The sequence below is a fragment of the Salvelinus sp. IW2-2015 genome, linkage group LG13 (assembly GCF_002910315.2).
Source record: "Salvelinus sp. IW2-2015 linkage group LG13, ASM291031v2, whole genome shotgun sequence".
Lineage (NCBI taxonomy): Eukaryota > Metazoa > Chordata > Actinopteri > Salmoniformes > Salmonidae > Salvelinus > Salvelinus sp. IW2-2015.
The window spans coordinates 39155895-39161742 of record NC_036853.1 but is presented as its reverse complement, the minus strand read 5'-3'; positions in this window follow the sequence as shown (position 1 = coordinate 39161742).

Here is a 5848-nt window from a genome sequence, read left to right as displayed (position 1 = left end):
TGCCAGTGTGAAGCGATGGCAATCATAGCCAACATCATTGGTTCCAAACCAGGGGTACTAGGACTTCAGAAAACTCGAAACCATAGGCCTACTGGTAAAATGCACATGAGGGGGGTACTTCAGGGGTATTCCGGGGCAGAGCAAAATTCAGTTGGTGGTACAGTAACCAAAAAAGGTTGGGAACCACTGGCCTACATGACTACTATTTGACAAACCCATAAGGCCTATCGTTATTTTTTATGATGTACTATAAGGTTACATGTAAGGACCTCTTATCTTTTTCCAATAAAAGCACATGGATGTGTGTGAAACTGATCACCAGAAACATGGGATTTTGCCATATGCGAAAACGTGCAAATGTTGTCTTTAACGTAAATAGTAGCTAGTAGCCTAGTCAAGGATGCATCACTGCAATATTGGCACACTACGTTTTGTTACAGACCAACAGAACAAAAAAAAAGTTGATTTTGTAGGTTTACAATATCCCTCTAGTAACCAGGGTTGAACCATTTTAAGAAATGCCATTGGTTGGTGGATATAAAGTCTAAGATCTTTCATAGGCTGATAAAGAAGTTGTGCCAGGATATAATCAGTACCACCTGTTGAGGTTAGCAAAGGGCTAATGTGTGCCATGTGGCCACCCGGAGTATTTACATTGACACTCCCCCTTTTTTTTTTACACTGCTGCTCCTCACTATTTATTATCAATGCATAGTCACTTTACCCCTATCTACATGTACAAATTACCTCGACTAACCTGTACCCCTGCACATTGACTCGGTACCGGTACCCCCTGTATATAGCCTCGGTATTGCTATTTTAATTGTGTTACTTTTAATTTTTTACTGAAAATATTTACTGAATAAACTAAACTTTATTTCTTGAACTGCATTGTTGGTTAAGGGCTTGTAAGTAAGAATTTCACAGTAAGGTCTACACCTGTTGTATTCCGGGCATGTGACAAGTATAATTTGATTTGATCTGATGGGACCAGCTACAATTTGGTGTTTTGTCACATACAAGTAAATAGACGCTTTTCATTGGCTGATATGCATTTTGTGCTGGAGAACCCATTTAGATTTGAATGGTTGCTTATGTTCACAAGTATGGCCCCATGATGGCTAACTAGCTTGTTAATTGTTTACAAACAAATTAGTGAATGTGTTAAAAAGCTAAACAACTACAGTATACATAGCTAGCTAGTTAGGATTCATTTTGAAAGTTGGATCATCTTATCCTTTGAGGCCTAAAATTTCTTACACTTATAATTTTAAACATTCAAAACAACTGGGAAATGTCCATGGCAGGCACTGTTGTCACCTTAGCTTGTAGGAAGCACGAGTACCACCACCAATCAGCCTAGACCACTGTGCACACACCCGTCGTTACTACAGCGACTAGCGTAGGTATATCAGCAAATGACTGCTGTCTGAACACACACAAATCTGATTTGGTCACTTGTAACATGATGTTTGGACAGCCTGTATTCCAGGCTGTGTGGCGGCAGGGTAGCCTAGTGGTTAGAGCGTTAGACTAGTAACCAAAAGGTTGGAAGTTCAAATCCCCGAGCTGACAAGGTACAAATCTGTCGTTCTGCCCCTGAACAGGCAGTTAACCCACTGTTCCTAGGACGTCATTGAAAATAAGAATTTGTTCTTAACTGACTTGCCTAGTTAAATAAAGGTAATAAAAAAACAGATTTGAAAAACAAAGCTGATTTGAGCATTAAGGCCTGCAGTGAACAGGGCTTTAGACCTCAGCAACAATGGTGTTGAAAGCAGAGCTGTAATCAATTAACAGCGTTCTAACATGGGTATTATTTTTGTCCAGGTGGGATAGTGGCTGGTTTCCCCTTTATAATCCGTGATTTTCAGAAGTCCCTTTGTTCAGATGGTGACGAAAATAAGCATACAAAACAGAAAACTACAAACAGGCATGCCCAAATGAAAGACTCAAAACCAAGCAAAAGGCCTCATGGCCACCCAACAAACCAGCAGCCTCACGACTCTGCAAGCTGAGACACTGACTGACGATCACCTTATTTGCCTGCACCTGATGTGCTTATCAAGCCTTCCTGGCAGAGCACTGCCCTTAATGGTTGGTGCTGCCACCTGGGGATGAGGTGTGGAAGTGCTTGTTTATGTCCTAACGCTAACCTTCCCCCCCATATCATAACAGTTAGCTGATGTGATGTATTAAATACCTATCCAGGCTTTGTAAGATCTGGCATACGTCTGCAATGTAGTGGGGGAGGAATTCAACCATTGTCTATCGGAAAACTTCTAAACTTTAAAGTCCTCTAATAAGGTTAGAGGTCACCCAGGTGGGAGTCTTGCTGGTGTGAAGTCATTGTGACAGATCAGCAGAGGATATTACACAGGTGCTTCCTGTACATCAACTTACTGCACTTCCTGGAACCATCTACACTTTAATGGCTATTTGTGGTTGAATACTAAAAGTTACTGGATCAGCGCGTTAAAAGAAAACGGATGTGTATAAGAATGTTTCTAGGTCAGTCGAATATAGTCATTCATAAAGCCTTTAAAAATAACATATTACATACCGGTATTTAAAACAATGTAACAACGCTAAAATGATACAATTACAAGCTTGTAATCAACGTATGATCATTGTTATAGAACATGATGAAAGAGCATAACATGTAGTGCTAATTAGAGGCATGACACAAACAACTTAAACACAACACACAAAAAAACTAAAATTGCTCTACTGAAATATCCGCGTACGTAAACCTTTACTGACTGTATTCCGTAGGTCTGCCTCTACCCCAGACTATTGAAGGGTGATGAGACTGGTGTAGAGGTCAGGGTAGCTCTAGTGACAGGTGGGTTTCTCAGGGTATGGGGTGTATGGAGGGGGCAGGGGGTTCTGTGTCAGACATCAGCTGAACTTCTCCCAAAGTCAACTGTTCTCAGAGACAGGTGCACATCGCCAGAGAGCCTACCTCGGCTACACTTAGCGCTGTGTGTGTGAATCAGAATCTCAGGCACAGCTAAAAAATGAGAATGAGCAATGTGAACAAGTGGATTCATCCTAATCCTTTAATGAGAAACTGATTCTTGCATAATCATTTTTATTCTATATTGACCTTCAATTCAGATGCTGTCTCCACTGTAGATGTAGTCAATGTTATGTGGTTGAATACGATCCCTGTTCACTATCTGATCGGGGCTTTCCCTGGCATGCCAGACAGCTTTGGGTTCGGGCTGGGCTTGGGCATGCAGTGTTACCCAAATGTTACATCAGGATGACTCGTAGGTTGTGGCTGTACTGTACTAGTCAGGCTGTGGCAATACAAATATACATATTATTTATTTTGTGTTACATCAACGTTCTGCACCCATACATAGTCTACCTCTTGACCAATAAACTTCCAATCCAGAGGACAGTGTTTACTTTCTGGTCTTGGAGAAGATGCTACATTATGGGGTTGTTGGTCTGAGGATGTTGTAGGTGTGCAACCTCTGTAACATTATGGGGTTGGCGGTCTGAGGCTGGACATGGACCAGTGAACACAGGCCAGACCATACAAGACCCACCACAGGAACACAGGCAAGGCCAGCCAGACTGAAGAGGGGATTGGCTGCTTGGTTGGTACATTGTTGAGGACAGAGTAATTGTCCAAAGGAATTGGTCTAATGGATGCCATCTCAGATTTTGACATTACAAAGGACAGCTGCACCCTCTGTGGAGTACAAGGGACTTCTGGTTGCTTTTATTATGGGCTGTGTTACAGTTTCACACTGTGGTTACAACCTTGAAGTGCCACCGCCTGGGTAGCATAATTCTATTAATTTATTAAATTAATTAATTAATTATTAAAAATTTAAGAAATCTCTTAACCATTCATGAACATGGAGCATAATTCAGCCCACTAAATAGAGATTTAACCTGCTGCATTCCGATAGCCTAATGTTGATATTTTCATCAACTGAGTGAGCCAAAGGCATATTTACGCTGTGCATATGTCACGGCCGTCGCAGGGAGGAGACCAAGGCGCAGCGTTGTAAGCGTACATTCCTCTTTATTTAAAGAACGAACACTGAACAAAACAACAAAACGAACCGTGAAGCTAATATGGATAGTGCAGACAGGCAACTAAACATAGAATAAGAACCCACAAAACCAAAAGGGAAAATGGCAACSTAAATATGATCCCCAATCAAAGACAACGATAAACAGCTGCCTCTGATTGGGAACCAATTCAGGTCACCATAGACTTACATATACCTAGATTTATCAAAACCCCTAGACATACAAAAAACCCTAGACAATACAAAACAAGCATACCCACTCTCGTCACACCCTGACCTAACCAAAATAATAAAGAAAACATAGATAACATTAGTGATTACTCACAAAACAGACAAAAAAATACCATAATTTGGGTCATTTCCATGAAATTTAATACGTAGAATAATCCTTTGGTGGAAGGATTGTTGACATATATTTCACATTTGTATCTAAAATCTGAATTGAGAAATAATTAATCAAAGTTGGCATATTTATGACATTTTGATCTTGCCCCGGCCTCCTTTAAGACTCCATAGAGCTTCATCTATAGGTGCAAATATTGGTGTCAAGAAGCTTTACTCCTTGCTCTGTAATATAAATAGTATTTTGGATTTCAATTACATATTTTTACATTCATTGATGAATATTGAAATATAAAATGTTTGACTAATTATTCTATATATATTGTTGAATATTATATACAGTGCCTTTTGGAAAGTATTCAGACCCCTTGACTTTTTCCACATTTTGTTAGGTTACAGCCTTATTATAAAATGTATTAAATTGTTTTTTCCCCACTCATTAATCAACACACAATACCCCATAATACAAAGAAAAAACTGTTTTTTAAATGTTTTGCTAATTTATTAGAAATTAAAAACTGATACCACATTTACATAAGTATTCAGACCCTTTACTCAGTACTTTGTTGAAGCACCTTTGGCAGCAGTTACAGACTCGAGTCTTCTTGGGTATGACACTACAAGCTTGGCACATCTGTATTTGGGGAGTTTCTCCCGTTCTTCTCTGCAGCTCCTCTCAGGCTCTGTCAGGTTGGATGGGGAGGGTTGCTGCACAGCTATTTTCAGGTCTCTCCAGAGATGTTAGATTGGGTTCAAGTTCGAGCTCTGGCTGGGTTAAGGACATTCAGAGACTTGTCCCGAAGCCACTCCTGCATTGTCTTGGCTGTGTGCTTAGGGTCATTGTTCTGTTGGAAGGGGAATCTTTATCCCAGACTGAGGTCCAGAGCGCTCTAGAACAGATTTTCATCAAGGATCTCTCTGTACATTGCTCCGTTCATCTTTGCCTCGACCCTGACTAGTCTCCCAGTCCCTGCCGCTGAAAAACATCCCCGCAGCATGATGCTGCCACCATGCTTCACCGCCATGCTTCATGCATTCAGGACAAAAGTTAAATCTTGGTTTCATCAGACCAGAGAATATTGTTTCTCATGGTCTGAGAGTCTTTAGGTGCCTTTTGGAAAACTCAAAGCGGGCTATTGTGTGCTTTATACTGAGGAGTGGCTTCCATTTGGCCACCCTACCATAAAGGCCTGATTGGTGAAGTGCTGCAAAGATGGTTGTCCTTCTGGAAGGTTCTCCCATCTCCACAGAGGAAATCTAGAGCTCTGTCAGAGTGACCATTGGGTTCCTGGTCACCTCCCTGAAAAAGGCCCTTCTCAAATCAAATCAATCAAATCAAATGTATTTATATAYCCCTTCTTACATCAGCTGATATCTCAAAGTGCTGTACAGAAACCCAGCCTAAAACCCCAAACAGCAAGCAATGCAGGTGTAGATACACGGTGGCTAGG